The 17,614-nt window shown below is 43.7% G+C and overlaps 1 long non-coding RNA gene across 3 annotated transcripts; it reads right to left on the reverse strand.

Annotated features, from left to right (window-relative positions):
* Positions 1-1,206: 1,206 nt before the first annotated feature.
* Positions 1,207-16,170, reverse strand: LOC112983286 (uncharacterized). Of its 3 annotated transcripts, none has more exons than XR_010388453.1 (4): positions 12,996-16,170; positions 11,228-11,367; positions 4,982-5,129; positions 1,207-1,536 (listed from the first exon to the last, which is right to left on the reverse strand). It is a non-coding gene; the product is annotated as an uncharacterized LOC112983286 (long non-coding RNA). The 3 variants fall into 3 exon arrangements; XR_003259202.2 differs by having other exon boundaries at positions 12,785-16,170; XR_003259203.2 differs by lacking the exon at positions 11,228-11,367 and having other exon boundaries at positions 12,785-16,170.
* Between the last annotated feature and the right edge of the window lie 1,444 nt (positions 16,171-17,614).

Raw genomic sequence — 17,614 nt, forward strand, 5'->3', positions numbered from 1 at the left:
TTTACGAAATCTCTAGGAGGGAACATCTGCCCATTCCACAGAGCTCTACACGGAAGTGCTAGAAAGATTCCTACAATGTTTTGAATACCACATTGCCTCATTTATTCCTTTTCTTCTCCCCTTTCTCAGTCAGGAAAAAATATCTCTCATTATCATTTATGAGATTGCATTTGGTAACAAACAGGCTGTGACCTCTCTACTAGGAATGAGGAACCTTAGAGCAAATAGTATATCATGATTTATTCCCCTAGCACATGAGAAAGAGCAGCAAGGATGTTTTGCATAACCCTTCAACCTTCCCTTACAAAGGGACCGCAACTCTCACCTCTGCCTCCGAGAAGTAAAGCTGGAACATACGTTGCAATAGGACTACAGCTTGACAGAGAAATATCTTGATATTCCACATTAACTGGGAGATGAACGTCCAGCTGTGCCCATTCACTCCTATGGCAAGAGAGTGTTTTCTTCCCATGATGTCCAGTTTCATCCCCCTGCCTAGCTAGTGGGTCATACTTCACATTTGGTCTTCAAATTCATTCCACTTTCATCAGTGCTCATGTGCAATCATGTTTTCCTGAAAGTTTCTTTCCACCTGGGTATGTGACAGCTAGCTGTGGGAGACAATGAGACACATCTTCACTGTGCAGAGCATACGCATGCATTAATTTCAGCCAGAGTGGTTATAATAAGTGGTTTTAATTGCAATATAAACCCACCAGCAAGACACCTTCGTTTAAATAATTGATTTGAGTCTTGTTCTGCATTTCTACTCTTCAATTCTTTTGCAAGGGAAAGGGAGATCTCACCGATAAATACCATGAAGATGTGTTGATTTGAAACTGTATATTGTCTTTGCACAAAATTCGGTGTTTGTTTATGCTGACAAGGAAGATATGTGATGAACATATTTAAGCCATTACACAATTTAACATACACTGTTTGGATTCTTCATTATGTATGATAGAGAACAGTAAATGAAAACTAAAGAAAAAAATTTTGTTTTTTTATGCCTTCTTGTTTCTGGATGGAAAGTGCAAATCAGCAAAAACATAGAAATCGTAAATTTATGGTAAATTTATTTTCAATGTATCATTATTCTTCTCAAAATAAGTATTCCACTGGAAATTAGCTGCTTTGTTGCCCAAGGAAAGTCCCTTGAATTTAAGCAGTTGCTTTTAGTCACCTTCAAAATTTAAGAGCTGAGCGTCTCACACATTGTTTTTATAACGACACTAGAAAATAAACAGGTTTCCCTGCATTTTTTAAAATCACAATTCAGTTTCCCAAATTTGAGTGAGCCCATTATTGACCTGAAACTAAACAAAGCAAAACAAAGCAGATACTGTTTTTGTATTTATGGAGGAAGCTGCTGCTGTCAAAAGCTGGTACATTTCCTCGGTTGAACCTTGGTCCAAGGGGTTTAGCTGCGACTTCCTGGGGTTTACAGCTCCAGCTGTCTTCAAGACTTTGGCAGCAAACAAGTATTGCTCAAATATTATCTATCGATGTTTGTTGAATTCATGCTATTTTAATGTCCTATGGTAAATTCAAAACAGGTCGTCATAATTTTGAATTAACTTTCAAATCTACTTAAGGAAAAAATTGTTAAGTTAAAAATCATACTTTTTTCAATATTTAAATCATAAAGCTTATTTATTTAGTAAGTAATAGATAGCAAGCAATATATTATATTTAAACAAAAGTCACATTTAATATTTGTTATCTCTCCATGGTAGCTGTTCCATTGCTGTGTAGCTCCACTGCATCTGCCTGGCTTCCCGTAATGAAATTCATGACCCGGTATGATCTAAAATATGGAGGGTGCCAAACCTGGGCTAGCAGAGCATTAGATCAGTAGTTACAGTAATGACGCTGACTATGTGCATGATCCCAAATGAGAATCTAGGTATTATGTTACGGTGGGCATCGCCTTACCAGCAGCTTTCCCCAGCTGACTCAGCTCTTGTGTCGGGCACCTCTGAAGCGGGAGGAAGGTACCTTCGTCCCCTGCCCAGCTGTGGCAGCAGGCCCTCTGCTCTGGCAGGGCTGAAGGCAGCTCATGGAGTATTAGAGGCATCCAAGGCTACTACTACCCACTGAGAAGCCTGATGGCCTAGGATTTTTCTGAATTACGGTGCCAGAATATACCAATTCACATGCGTAAGAAATCCAGAGCAGATTTGCTGCTTCAGTACTGAGAAATCTGATTATGTTATCTGAATAGAGCCGTTTAGTCTCAAAATTTACAGTCCCATTTCACCAGGACTTTAGGTTACGACTGTGCTGTAGCTGCAAAAGGGGTTGTGTAATCACCACGCCATAACAGCATTTTATTCTTACAGTCATTTACTATCGGCTGTAGCCACTTTCACAGCTCACATGTAAAGTTAGACTAACACACTGCAGAAATAGACATTTTTTTTCAAGTAGTCTCAGAAATCACCTGAAATGAGCCTCCACACATTTTACACATGGTTAATATAATCTTTAATTTCTGCTTAAAAAAACAACGGCAGCAGAAGTTATTTTATTCCTTGTAAGCTCCTAATCCAAATACACGAGTAAAATAATATCTCATTATGACAAAAACCTCATCAGTAGAGATGCAGCATCAAATAGAGCCTGAGGAGATCAAAGTCCCATCCGAGACAGTTCATATGCATTGCTGTTCCCTTTGAGAAGATTTTTTTATGTTCCCCTACTTCTAACGCTGTCAGTTAGCTTTACTGCAGCATGCACTTAACCTCCCCCTGAACACCAACTTCAAAGCTTCAGTGCTTTGCAGGCTCCATCAGTCTTTCAGATACAAAAAATATTGCTTTTTGCTAAGAGATGTGCTTTGTTCCTTTTGTTGGATAAGCAGAATGAGCTGCATTACGGTTAATGATGAAGTGCTAAGACTGCCGGGGCAAACACAGCTTAGGAAAGAACTGGAGCAAAAAGAAAAATGCTTTCGCCTTCCTGCCCCTGACCCCATGCCACCTGTTATTTTTCACAAAAACTCTAAAACATTTTTGAACATAAATCAGTATCATTCCAAAAAAAAAAAAAAAGAAGAAGAAGAAGAAGAAGAAGAAAAAAAAGAAAAAAAGAAGGATCTTCAGGCAGCAAAGGAAACAATACAACTGCAACGGTTTTATGAATGAGGGGGATTGTTCTGCCCTGCTGGGCTCAGATCAATGCAAAGCTGGCAATGTAAGCCACAGCAATGAAATAAATGTTGCCATCTGCTACTCTTAAGCTCTCAGAACATTTGAAAGACACCAGTGAAGATCAGCGACTCCCCGACGCGAGGGGCTCCCGCGGCTTGCTCCCAAACACCGGCAAGGCGAAGCATGAGGCTTGTGTGGCGCCGCCGGCTCCCACGCTCGCCCTGGGGACCCCTGGCTGAGCTGCTTCACCCCAGCAGAGCCACGCGGGGAAACGTGCTGGGATGCTGGGGCCGGCCTGCCGCGGGAGCCCAGGGGCGCCCCGTGCCACGGGCTTGGCAGAGAGCTCCGCTGAGCTCACCGCACCCCAGCCTGAGGTCCACCTCTGCTGTTGCACAGTCTCTAAGGTCCCCCCACCTGAAGTCCCTTAAAGATCAGCTCCTCCAGCACAGCTGGACCTTCCTTCTGCCCCCGCGGAGGAGCCATACCCAGCACCCTGGAAGCACTGCCTGCATTTTTGGCGGCTGTATAAATAAAGGAAGCAGCTCCTCTGTGGCGGCTCACCACACATTTGAAGCTTGCTCAGGAAAGCGTGCTGTGCAAGGGGGCTGCTTCCCATCCCCACTTCCGCCCTAGGCTCACTTCTCCCCAGGGAATATCTATAAAACCTCGAACAGATGGCACATGTCTCAGGGGGGCGTTTGGGAAGCCTGCTGCACAAGGTCCCACCATCCCTCGGCGAGCATTACTCTTCATTCCTGCCCTACTGCAAGGGGAGGGAGGTGGGGGTAGGGCGAGAGCTTCCTTTTGCCTGCCAGTAATCACATCTCCAATGGTTAGTACCTGTAACTGGACGGGAGCAAACCATTTCCCACGTTCCCCCCGGGTTTCTGGATGCCTGGCTCAGCCTGTTCCAGCGGGTGGGGAGCATTCGCACTGTGTTATAGCTTCTGCAGGCATGGGCTCAGAGCATTTGGGAAAATTTACACCCAAGACATCTAAAGCTGAGCTCTAAGCACGGAGGCATGCCTCGGGGAACAGTGGCTTTTTATCTTTTTATGTGCAGATACTAATGGAGCTGCGTGACAGAAACAAAAAGGAAGGGAAGACACCCACGTATGAAAAATCTACTCCAAAACTACTGTTATTTTTAGTGTGTAGTACTACTCATATTTGCAGCAGTGTTTTTTTTTTTTTAAACACACCCTGAGTCAATGCAGAGGATGGGATAAATCTCTTTCTTTACATTTGAAGTATGTATTTTCAGGTTGAAAGACTCAATGGACAATATTGGATACACGTGCAACACTGTTGGAAATGGGACTTGTATGTGTAGCTTTGAAAATCTGGCCCTTGGGGGTGTCATAATTTCCCGCATTAGTCTAGCTGTTCCTCTCAAATGCCCTTCCCCTTCCAAGCACACAACTTCTTAAAGCTGTAACCGAATCCCTTATGAATGCATGGGGAACTACAAATTTATTATGGAGCTTCAGGAGTGACCAACTGTGCCTAACTACGGACAGTAAACCACCAGTCCCAAAGCAGGGACAAGCATACAGATGAAGCTCGCAAAAGATTTAATCATGCAGAAGTCCACATGAGATTTCTGTTTTGAAAATTAGCTACCAGAAGAATGTTTTTCCTGCCTATTCGTGTCCCTCTTATCCTCCCTCCTAGCTTGCTTTATATTTATGGAAAATGGTATGTACATCATGACATTGTAAGTATTCTGAGCAGCCTTTTTCCTCACAATAGATTCAATGATAACGATTAAACTGAGATGTGCCTGAGTTTTCCACTGAACATGAGTAAAATGCAGCTAGGTTACTTACCTTTGAGCTCACCAAACGGGGGTGGTTAACAACTTGGAGAGATGCAGCCAGCTAGAAATTTATAAGACTAAATAGAACAGTCTCATAAGCTGATTTTTAGTTTAACTGGTTTTCATCTAGCAAGAGCTTCACCAGGAGCAAAATAATGCTAATCAGAGAAAGAAAAGAAAAAGTTCATGTTAAAAAACAACCCATTAGCCAACTGGGTTTCAAAACACTATTAGAAATAACTGGCAGGTGCCTAGAAGACAGCTACATTTGATAAGTGATTAGTTATACAATTCTGTGCTCCAACACTTATTTTTTGAATGGTTTACTACATTAGCAAATAAACATGTTTGATAAGAGCTATTTACTGGTTTAGATAATATCTAACTAAACATTACACTATAGTAAGGAGCAAGCAGATTTACACTGCATTTGTTTGATTAGGGACACTGCAGTTAAAAATCACAGTGTGATAGCTGAAATATAGTATTATTTTAAATGTTGTAGACTACTGGCCATACCACAAAGATTTCAAGGGCAAAATTTTGAAATGCTGTTCTTTCCTCTCAAACTGTGGCCAAGATGATCACCAAAAGAATATAACTGAAAGACAGATGAAAAGACTTCTTATATTGAAAATTAAGAGACCCTAATTAACAGTAAAAATAGGTAATTGTGTTTTGGGGGGATGGAATGGGGAAGAGCAAAAAAGAGTTTTTTTTAAAGGAGATTTAAAATCTGAAAAAGATCAACTCTACTTCAAGCTGGAGAGCAGGGAGGTTAATTTCCCTTTGGCCCTGTGCGCCAAAACAGTTCTTCCTCCATCAAACATCATTTCTCCAGTCCTGGCTGCCATGAAATTTTCATATTTTATTGGAAAACAGCTGTATACAACTTGGGAATGAACAATCATTCCATACTGGATCTTTTAGGATTTTTTTCTGTGGCATGCGCAAGTCATTAGCTTATCTTCATCTACACACTTTGAAGGGAGCGGTGTATCCTCCTTGGGGAGGTTTTCTCACCGTGCCAAAGTGCAACAGCCCTTGGAAATCACTCACCCCCTCGGAAAGTGTTGAGGTCCATTTTTGTGTCCCACAGCAGTCAGAGTCTAGCATGGAGCCCTGCAAGGAGCAGCGTCCTCGGGCTGGAGGGGTCTCCGCAGCTGGCACCCCGCCGGGGCACGCGACCCCACGGCTGGAGGAGGGAATGCAGCACCCGTGCTCCTCACGCAACACGCAGGACCATCGGGGCAGCAGTGTCTGTCCTGCTCCTCCTGGGAGCGGAGCAGCCATGTGATGCTGCCGCCAGGATGGAGCCGTGCATCTGCACGTACAGCTCCTGGCCTAGCGCCCACCCCACTTTGGCCCTTTGTATCAGTGTGGTGGATCAATGATCAGTCCCAGTCGCATCTGAGGCGAGAGACCTGCAGACGGACAGCTGGGCAACCCCAGCCCTGGCCCCTGAGAAGGAAGAGGCTGACCACCCTCGGTTTCCTTTGCTTTTTAAGGGCTGCTGAGAGCCTTCAACACCTTGCATGTGCGGTCTGTTTAGCTTTACCTGGCCGCTTCCATGTGTGACTGTTAACACGCAGAGAAGAATAAAGAAAAGTGAAATGACCGTGTGGGGCAGATGGCGAGCGCTTGGAGCAGGTGGATGCACCCTTTCCATGTTTCAGCTTTCTGAAGTGCCGAAACAGGCAACATGGATTCACCCCGACTGCAGAGGAAAGGATGTGATACAGTGGGAGCACAGGCTAGCCTGCAGATCTGTTATGATCCTGAAGACATCTGTGCCTAACCTCTCTTGGAGATAATAACACAGGGTTATTCTAGTGAAGGAAGAGGTTAACCACAATGTTTTGTGCCTCAGAAAGCAAAGTGTGTTACATAACAACATGAAGAATAAAGACTACAGATTGTCTCCACATAGCGGCTACCTGTCTCAGGTTCCTTGAATGACTCTTGTACTGATTTCTAATGTTTATTGGGACAATCCTGTCTCACTTTTGATAGCAGATAGCAAGTCTAGATCTCAAGCTGTAGAAATCCATCAGAAGACACAGGCCTGGATAATTTTCCTGAACTCAAATGTTCTCTTTTTCCTTTTGTGCACATCCAGAAGCGGTACAGGAGAGCGGCAGATTTTTTTTAATCACAAAATGGTGATGTAGAGGCAAACTTGTGGCCAAAGGCACAAGCTGGGAACAGGCCAGAGAGCCAGATAGGCTCAGTCAGGCTAGTGGGAGCAAGGACTCGTGTTCCTGACCAGTCCTGTTTTGGATTATAGGATCATGGGATAAGGCAGGTTGGGAGGGACTGCAGGAGGTCACCTAGCCCAACCTCGGCTCAAAGCAGGATCGATGAATCTGCCATCGGTCTTTGTCCTTGGCCAGTTCTGCTCCTTCACAACTAACTGCGAAAAATATATACTCTCACAGCAGACATAGTGCCTGCAAAGGTATATCACAGTCGGTGTAGCTGCTTTCTTCTCTGGACTCCTGCTCGTACCTCTGGGCAGTGAGAGCCAGTGCGAGGCTGCTGGGGGGCCACGTTGTTTGGGGGGTGATGGCTGCCCTCAGCAACTGCCCTGAGGACTTTGCTGCAAGCATGACCTGAACTGCCTTGCCAAACCCTTGCACTTTTCATCACTGAGGTTTAAACAGTTTTAAAAATGAAGAATTTTGTTTTTATTTAAGAATTAACTTAAGAATTTTATTAAATAGTCTGAGTTAGACACAATCTAGTATCCTTACTAATTCAATCAGAAAATAGATATAGACATATTTATATTCAACATGCTGCAGAATTTTGTAAAAACATTATTGTCGTAAGTCTGCATGCAGAGGTGGGTAGGGGGACGAAGGAGGATTGCACAGGCAAAGCGGGAGCAATTGCAGTGCTTGGCTTGGGTGAGGGAATCATCCAAAACCAACAAAGGACAAAGGGCTTGGCTCTGCCTTAGTAACACTGAGTGGCTGCGACAGGAACCTGTTTTGTTACTAAGACACGTTACAAGTCAGCAGACAGCCATGTTTTTCTGACTCATCAGCTGATATTAATTAATGACTTGGGAACACAATAAAAATTCCCATCAGACTTCCTTCCTTGAAAGGTTGTGGTGGCTTTTTTTTTTTTTTCCTTCCCTCCCCTCCTGGCTTTAGAAAAATTACATTGACAAATCTATAAATTTTAAATATGGGCAATGACCAAAATAGCTTCCTTCCAGAGCAGCATCCTGCCTCCAACGGGGCCCACTTCCAGCTCCTTCTGAAGAAGGTGCAAGAACGGCAGAAGGCAGGACACACAAGCCTAATAAGGAACATAAAGGATAATACCTAGCATTTGTTTCTTTTCTTTCATTATTATGAAAATCAGCTTCACATGTTACCAAAGCTGCCTGTAACAAAGCAAATGGCTATCTCTGTGGGCTGCTAAAGCTCCCTGCCAGCCAGAACAGTAATTCTGTGTGGCAGCATTTCAGGTAGATACATTCACAGTATCTTAGTTTCTCTCCAACAAAGGAATGAGGCAACTCCACCTAACTAGCAACCGCAAAAGGAAATGGCATTGGCCCCCTTCAAAGAGGGCCGCCACGTCCCTTTGTCTCCCTCTGGGGCCCAGCCTCCTTTTCCCATTCCTAAAACCTCACTGGGGCCAGAACTGGGTAAAATCCAACCTCTGAGAATCAGGTTTCCAGGCTGAATCCCATCATCTGCATTTGTTTGTCCTAGCAAACAGGGCCACTTATCTTACAGTGCTTGGGATCCTGTATCCCTTCCTGTAATCTCCAGTTTCTCAGTTAAATAGCTACATTGATATGAAGCAAATTTTTCCCCAATCCCCTGTAAATATTAATCTTTGGAGGAGCATATTTACACAAAATGCAAATAGTTTTCTTTATATAATTTTCTTTGGACAGAACAACTGCCACCAAGATATCATGCAATCTCTAGGGCATCATGAATCATGTTTTCCTGCTTTTCTGTCACTAGGATGTAATTAAAAGAATTTTTTCTGTCTTGAGTCAATACCGGAAAAATAAAGCCTCCTTGTGAATTATCTCCACCTCCTTCAACATAAATGCTGAAACAGAACAAAGCTGTATTTCTAAATTCTGTCTGTTCTTAACAGATATAACTATGTCAGTAACAGCTTAACAAGCCTTTACAGACACAGATGGTCAACCATGTCATTACCTCAGTTCTAATGCTTGTATGCTGATTTTTCAAGCACCATGAGTATTAAATGCATTTTCCAAGATACACAGAGGCTGTGCTTTAGTGAGTGTTAGTCATTCTGATGAAATTATCCAACTTTCATCATGGATATACCTAACACCAAACAAAATATTAACATGTCTTAGGAAGTAACAGCTGAATAAAAGAGGCTGAAATACTTATTGCCTGCTGATACCCTCACAGTAAATGACAGCATCCCCAATGGAAAATTAGATAAGGACAAGTTGAGTCAACCGCGCATATGCAAAACAAAGTCATGTGCAAATCATACTTCCAAAACACATTAAGTATTACTCCTATTTTTTATATTTAGGAGTTTCTCAAAGTAGAATTTCTTGGTACGGCATTTTTGTTTGATCCTGCTGTTCTTCCTGTTTTCGCATTTCTATTTTGATCATACAAAAACCATCCCACACCCTCAGAACAGCTGAGTGCTAAGAAGCCAAGCCCAGATCTCAGGGTGAACACAGTAGAAACATATGAAAAGAGCTGCTTTACTGATTTAGTGGTCTCCATATAAGCTCACAGTAGTAGTATAAGCATAAGTAGTATTAATAGCATGGTTTGAGAAACTCTATTTTGGCCACATCTGAGAATATTGGTCTTTCCTAGAATTTCTTCAGTGGATACATAGCTTAGATATGTGGTATTTGGTTGACTGGAAATATGTGGCAACAGGGCAAAACAGAGAGACACCAGACCTAGGAAAGATGTACGGGCAGCCCAGGGCGATTCCAGGCAAATCCCTGCCTAGGCCATTGCTGCCTTCCTGAGCAGCTCGCGCACTTCCCCGTTCGGGCAGGCTGTCCAGGAGGCACGTTATTGCGCTGACGGTAGCGTGACCTCTGCCTGGCAAAATCAGTCATATTACATAAATCAGCAGATCCCGAGAATCATCTCAAGGACACTGCACTGACACCAAAACCTTGCAGCCTCAACGTGCAGAATTAAAGCCTGAGGCAGCTGTACATTGCACCTATTGTAGCTGTTCAGACAACAGATTATAACAAACATGATATGTGAGCCTAGCTGCACCCTTGTTTAGAAAATTATGTTTGGTGGCCTACAGGATTGCCAAAGAGTGACCAAGTCAAGTAAACCAGCAAAAATTCATCCCTTCTCTTCTGGGATCCCAAGATAACATCTGCTTTCACATGCAATAGTGATGATCAAATATCACTTCTACTTTTTCTCCTGAGCACCAGATGGGACATCACTAGACTCAGGTATTCCTACTTTCACGTCTGCATCTGCCTCTCCTGCGGCTACTTTTGAAGTCGCTCAGGGAAACTTGTTTTGACTTCTACATAATACCACACACACATGCCCTTTCACTGAAATACCTGGGACCCACAGAAAAAAAGCTCACTGCCGCTGCCCGTTAATGGAGGGGCCATCAGGGCATTTATTTCCTCCTCCTAACACGAGGGGCAAATACATGCGTGTATGATGTGGGCTCTTGAAGAATGACTCACATGCATTCAAATTCTAAGCAGGGCTTATCGTTGCATTATGAAGATTAGAAAAGCAGTTGACGTAAAACAATGCCTTCATAGGGAAATTTAAAAGAGCTACTAAGTGCCCAGTATCAGAAATAGGGAAATTAGCCAGAAGGAAGGCCAACTGCTTAAGCTATTCAGTACAGAGTAACTTCAGAAATTTGAATGCAGCTTCCAAGGCCAAGAACTGAATTACACCTCCTGAAGTTTTATATTTGTAATATTAACAGCTTCTCACGTGATGCTCAGAATTTAAGTCTTGACAAATGAGAGAATGAACACAGCCAGTTATTGACTTCATCCCTCATCACCGTTAATTCTGCAGTGTATTTGTTCCCTTGCTCATTCATTCAAACTCTACCCTTAATTGAGTCTTTGCATTCTTCAACTTGGCTCAAAAAAGTTTAAGTAATTAACACTAGTAAAAAGTTTTCTAGTAAGTAGTCTTGCTTATGAGTTTGCAAGAATGCATATGATTGTTTTAATTATTTTATTTTACATTCACAATGGGTCAGTCACCTCAGGGGAAATAAATTCCAGTTAAAAATTCCAGATCATTTTCCATATGCACTACAGGACAGTCACAGCTAGTCTTCTTTCTCAGGGATGACCTGTAGTGGGGAGTGTTGCTTTGAAATACAGCCATAGACATGAGTCACCTTTTATAAAAAGGAAAAAAATGAAATGAAAATAAGAAAATGGAAACAACAACAAAACTACATATGCCTTTATATGACAGGACTGGGAAATCTGTTACTGACCTAGCAAAACCAAACTGATTTGTCTTTTTCTGGCAGAAGGATCAGGGTCAGCCTCAAATATCAGTAGACCAAAGAAATAATTTGCCTCAAATTCTGATTTAGGGCGTACGTATTTTGAACACTGTCAAGATTGTAGATTTCTTAGAAGACCAGAAATGTAAATCTGAGACAAGACTTTTGGTAAATCTCTAAAACAAGTATGAAAAAGAAGTATCTAAGGGCTTTAGAGTAGAATTTCTTGTCTGTTGATGATTGGTGCCTAAAATTATTATTATTTAAACACAGGGGATTTGTATTAAGTGTGTTTGTTCATGGTGAATCAGAAAATAATGCTTGATTTTAATAACAGAGCTGATAGGACTGAAACACTGAATCTAAAACCTTCAAAATATTCAATCCTTTTGTGTGTGCGCTGAAAGCCCAGATCGTCATCCATGCTGTTTGTATTAGATTTTCCCCTCTGCTTCCTGCACTTCGAAAAAAATTATATGGTTAGCTGGTAAACAAGATGCCCGTGTGCCAGTATGGATCAGCTTCTTGGGGAAAATGCGCTCACCTGAGTTTAGTGCCATCAACCTGATCTGGGTTACGAATGTGTGTGTCTGCACATACCATACTATTTAGAAATGGAAACTAAAAGAGCTTCTAACGGCTCCACATCAGGAGTAGAAAAGTGAGCCGTACAAGTCATTCAGAAAGATATCTTAAACTAACCTAGCACCTTGGAATAAAAATGTTCTTTCCCCAATTTTTCCTTGCAGCATTTGGCAACATTTTCTCCTTAAACACAGATTCAGGTTTCTGCTTTTTAATGATTGCTTTAGTATATACATATGGTCAATTTATAAATTAATGGTGATGAAAATGCTATTTATTGTGGACACATCTGCAATGGCACTGAAAACTCTTTGACTAATATCAACAGTAGTATTTTGTAACAAGTCATTGTAATGAAACAATAACAATGATATACTAAAACTACAGAACGTTCTCACCCAGAAATTCCTCAAAAAAAGGAAATATTTTTGCTCTCTTAAACACATGGCATAGACTAGGTATGGCAAATAGTAAAATGAGTGAATCATGGTAGCTGACGAGTCCTGATTTAACCAAAAGTACCCTTCAACCCACATACTGGCCCTGCTATCCCTTCCCCAGAAAATGAATGTAAAATATCCCTCCTGCGGCTTAGTAGCATTTAACCTCCAGCTGGCATGGACTTTACAGGGTACAAGGCTTGGCAAAATGAGATGAGAGATATGTATTTCAGCAAGCACCACATTTAAACAAGGTGTCACATCACGTCAAAAAATACCTCCAGTCCTTGATGCCATCTGCAATCGCCCTGCTTCGCTGAGCCCGGGTCCTGCCACGTTTCCTCACGCGCCTCCCCAGAGCTGCTGAGTGCCTGCGACCCTCCCGGAGCCGTGGGTACCGCTGCAGCGCACGGCTTCCAATGGTCGCAGCACTGGTGCTCGAGAGAGCAAGCTGGTATCTAAAACGGCTGGTGCTATCACCACACTTACCCTCTTTAGCGCCTCTCTCTCCCGATGCCACCCCGCTGCTCACTTTGGCCTTGGCTCTTTGCAGTACCCTGTGCTGGCCTGATCCTGCGCCTTTAGAAAACAGCCTTGGGAACCTTCCAGCCTCGTAGTGACGTGGTTATTGAAACAAAGAGAGATAAAGGCCTTGAAAAACTAAAATCTCATGCACAAGCTAGTAATCGAAGATTTTTTTTTAATTATGCCATCCTAAATATACACCTACGATAAACACAACTACAAGAAAAATACTGATTGCTCGTCATAGGAGATACACTCAACCAGCTGGTTTTCTAATCGCCAGTTCACAAGTCCTTGGAGAAAGGCCCATCCGTTCTTCTTAAAGAGGGTAGGATTTTAGTGACATTCCCTCAAGATATAAAAGCAGATTCCCAGTCTAATCATTTCTTGTCACAGTTGCCTGCTATGCTGCGGAATGCTTTTGCATGTTGCGACCCAATTGGGAAACAACTCATTACACATTATCTGCCGTGGTGGCAATGTTTATGCAGAAAGGGGTAAAGACCAGCCAAAATTTCATTACAGGAAATTGAAAACACTGGAAGATAAATGCAAAAAGCATGTGGTGGAAATTAAAGGTACTGAAGTAAAACCTTCTTTTTTTCCATATTGAACTAGGAACAAAATAGGTTACAAGAATCAAAGATAAAGCTAGAAAAGATCACCAAGATCATTTGCTGTGACATTTTGTAGAACATGAGCCTCAGACTTCCACATTAACCCCTGATGGAGCCAGAGAATCTTTTTCAGGAGAAAAAAATCCAATCTAACATGGCTATTAATGCGGTTCATTATTAATTGCTTTTATTGTTGGGCATTTGCACCTTATTTTTAAACTTAGGCGTGCCAATCTTCAGGTCTTCCTGATGGATGATGCTATAACTTTATCTGTTAGGCTGAAGAATTATCTGCTAATAAATTTATGTTTCCTCTGTAGATACTCACAGACTGCATTAGCCACCTTTGTGATAAGATAAGCAGGTTGCTCTCCTTGAGTCTTCCTCATGTTTTCCAAATTTTTATCATCCCACTAGTTCTTTGTTGATTCCCTTCCAATTTTTCAATATCCTTTTTGAATTGCTGATGCTGGCAATGGACTCATTTGGCCGGTACGCTGCTGCCAAACATGGAGGTAATATATCCTACTTACTCCTACTCAATATTCCCCTGCCTTTAATCACTTGGCAGAAGGGCTGGGTTAGCGGCTAATGTTCTGTGTGGCCTCCAGCTCTTCTCCAGGCAGTCGGTGCTCCCTCCAAGCAAGCGCTGCCCTTCCCCTAAGGATGCCCCGAGCCCCATTTCCTCTGTGCCTGGAGCTGTGTTGGGCTGTGCTAAGCACGTGTTGTCTGGCTGCAACCAGGCCATGAGGTGATGGGGGCTGCTGTGTGCCACTGCCCTGGCTGTTGCCTTGCTTGCCGTTCCTCCTATTTGTACAGCTCTGTCAACCTTCAGGACGATGGCAGAGCTTTAAGACTTATTTCACAATCCTTCAAAGCAAAGACTTGTATTTTAGTTGCAGGCACAAGCACAGGTTCTTTGTTCAGGGATCTTTTCTCTCCCAATTTCTCCTCTGTCTAGCAGCAGGTACATTGCCACTCAACTGTATAATGTCACCAAATGGCAATAAGCAAACCCACCAGTTTACGTACAAATTAGGTTTAGTTCTGCAAAGAATCCACTCCAGTTAATGAGAATGCTTAATCACAAAGAAGTGTCTAGCAATCACTGGCCGGGAGGTTAAAGAATAAAAACAAATGACGCCTCATTTACATCCCACAGAAAGGCACTGCCAGCACGATGGCACCAGCGCTGCGAGGGGGAAGATGAGGCGCGGGGCGATAGCAGGCTGGTGGGGGACCCCACGCGGGACCTGGAGGCGCAGTGCGGCTCTGCAGTGAACTGGACACGCTCAGGTGTGCGCAAGGGCTCTCACAGGATCAAGAGGCTAATGGCAAGTTTAAAGCTGCTCGCTGTGGTTTGGAAAGCCAAAATGATAATGCCCACAAAAGAGTGCCAGAGGGATAGGGAGTAGCTGGAAGAAAGTAATTATTGATGAGCGTATACGTTCTCGTTTGCCGCATTCACGCTGAGGGGATTGCAGGTGCCGCCACGCCGCCTGCCCCCACGCCGGGCTCCCGGGGCTGCAGTGCCGGTGATGGGCCCTGGGGCGGGTGCTCTGCGGCGAGGGTAAATCTCACAGAGCAGGATGAACCTCAGGGGCCGCAGGTGCCGGGACAGCGGTTCAGTGTCAGCGGCAATTTGCACGATGTGTTTAGGCAGGAGGTGCTGGGGTGCCTTTGGTCTGCCCCTGCCTGCGAGTGGGGCGCGTGTGCACGGCACCGGCACTCGCTTGCGGCCACCGCTCTGCGCCAAGACTGCTCCAGCCGGTGCTGTTTGAAATGGGTTTTTTTGGCTGTTGAGAAACCCACCTTGCAACTCCGATGAGATCACAACATCCTCGACTCCTCCGGGGACCAGACATTTCAGTACGGGATGACGAATGGAGCAAAAGGCTTGTCTTCTTCGCACATGCAGACAAAACTCACGTCCCCAGAGACTACCCTTCCTGTCCCCCCACACACATCATTTTATACTGTATTTTGAACTACCGATTCTTAGGGGAAAAAACACGTCTGGCTGCAAGCTTCAGTGGGAAACAGCAAAGCATAGCTGCCCCAGGCCATAGGAAGCACCAGCACACGGGAGCACCGGCACCAAGGAGCTGCTGATACAGAAACAGCTTCCAAAGGTGGACACAAAAACGAGACAGCCACAAAAGCAGAGCGCATGTGCAGTCTGGGGAAGCGACACTACAGCAGGCAGCAGGAGACAAGGAAACGGCAATGCACCTCCGAGCAGGCTGCGGGGGTCTGCACAGCCTGCTCTCCGCCTCGTCACGTCCCACGAGCGCTGAGGCACCCCGGGGACGGGGCACCCGGCCGGAGCCGGCTCCCCGTGGAGACCCGCGTCGGCAGCGCCCCTCCGCAGACGCTGCTGAACCGGGGCTGTCCGGGGGCTGCGCTAGCGGCACCGAGATGGAGGCAGTCTGCAGCTGATCCCGAGATGAGGAGCAGGCTAAAGTGGCGTAGATGCAGTCTATGGTCTACAACATTTACATCAGGACTCAAATCACGCGGGTCAGACCCTACAAGGGAAAAAAAAAAAAACTTAGTTGGATTTGGTATGCCTGAAGTGTCTGACATAAAACCGGGCTGAATGAAGTACCCCACAGAGCTGAGCTAACAAATACACGAGCTTTCCGCTCCCTTTCTGCCAAGCCTACCAAACGCATGTGCCGCTCCAGCTCTGACCCTTTCTGCCGCCGTCCCCACGACACCAACGAACGAGCGGCTAATATCTAAAGTGACCCCTATTCTTAGGGAGCTGTAAAATTGCGTTGTAAAGCAGATTTATTCTTACTCGTGTGATAGCGACGGCATATTACAAGCCCCCTTTGTGGTACACTTGGAGATCAGTGCGTGAGGAGCACTGGGCACGCCGCACGGCCCGGCTCACCCACAGCAGGCAGGATGCCGTGGACCTGCTGCTCAGTCCGTGCCCTCACAGGACAAATACACTGCCCTTTATATATATAATATATCCTAGATATAGTAGTTTTTACTATTACCCTGCATATACTACACAGAGACACTCCTCATAAGCCTCCATTAAAAACCTGATAATTTCAAGAATTTTTTTAAGGTAATTATTCTCAGCATAAAACAAACAAACAAACAAACAAAAAAAACCCAAGAAATCAGGCTCCCCCCTGCCCCCAAGAAAACAGGCTGCCTCCTCCCCTTCTCTAGTTCTCTCCTGCACTCATTCCCTTCCTTGGGTGTAGAGAGGTTTAATACCTCCCTGGCTTAATTAGGAGAGAAAGCTGCAGGTTAAAGCAGATGAAAGTGACTGAAATATTACTAGAGCTACAGCAATTATCTTTTTTTTTTTTTAACTATCTTTCTCCTTTGCCACTGTCCTTTATTAAAAGCTTGTATTGATTTTTATTATCTGTCCCTCTGCGTGCTCTGCCCCTGGTTGCTCAGATGCTTACAGGAATTTCAACAGACTTTCAGAAACAGCGCTCTCAGTTCTGAAGGTTGTTTAAAAGGACACTGTCAAGACATCTCAGTTTTTATTTAAAAACTTGCTCTTCTAAAATTTGCAGATATTTTATTTTGACTGGTTTGATGTTTAGCCAAACATAGGTCAGATTCACATTTCACTTATTACCTGGGCTATAACTGAACTAATATTTTCCTTCATCAGAGAACTGCAACCAATATAAATATTCCTCGCACTGTAGCATAATAAATCAGGTCTTCTAAAGAAAAAAAAGGTGACATTAACTCACTGTTTTATATAGTTACAGGAATTGGTGCTAGAGTGTTGTATAATATATTTTTCTTTTTATTCCCTTCATACCAAAATGAATGGTGAGAAAGGAAAAAAAATCAGCAGCAAGAATCAAGCTTTTGTTCCCTGCACCTAAAGAAGCCACGTTTTCCTGATTATATTCAGATTAGAAAATTGTACTCTAACAAATCACAACTGAAAGCTATCTTCTCATTCTCTACTACAGA

This window comes from Dromaius novaehollandiae, chromosome 1, assembly GCF_036370855.1.
Source record: "Dromaius novaehollandiae isolate bDroNov1 chromosome 1, bDroNov1.hap1, whole genome shotgun sequence".
Classification (NCBI taxonomy): Eukaryota; Metazoa; Chordata; class Aves; order Casuariiformes; family Dromaiidae; genus Dromaius; species Dromaius novaehollandiae.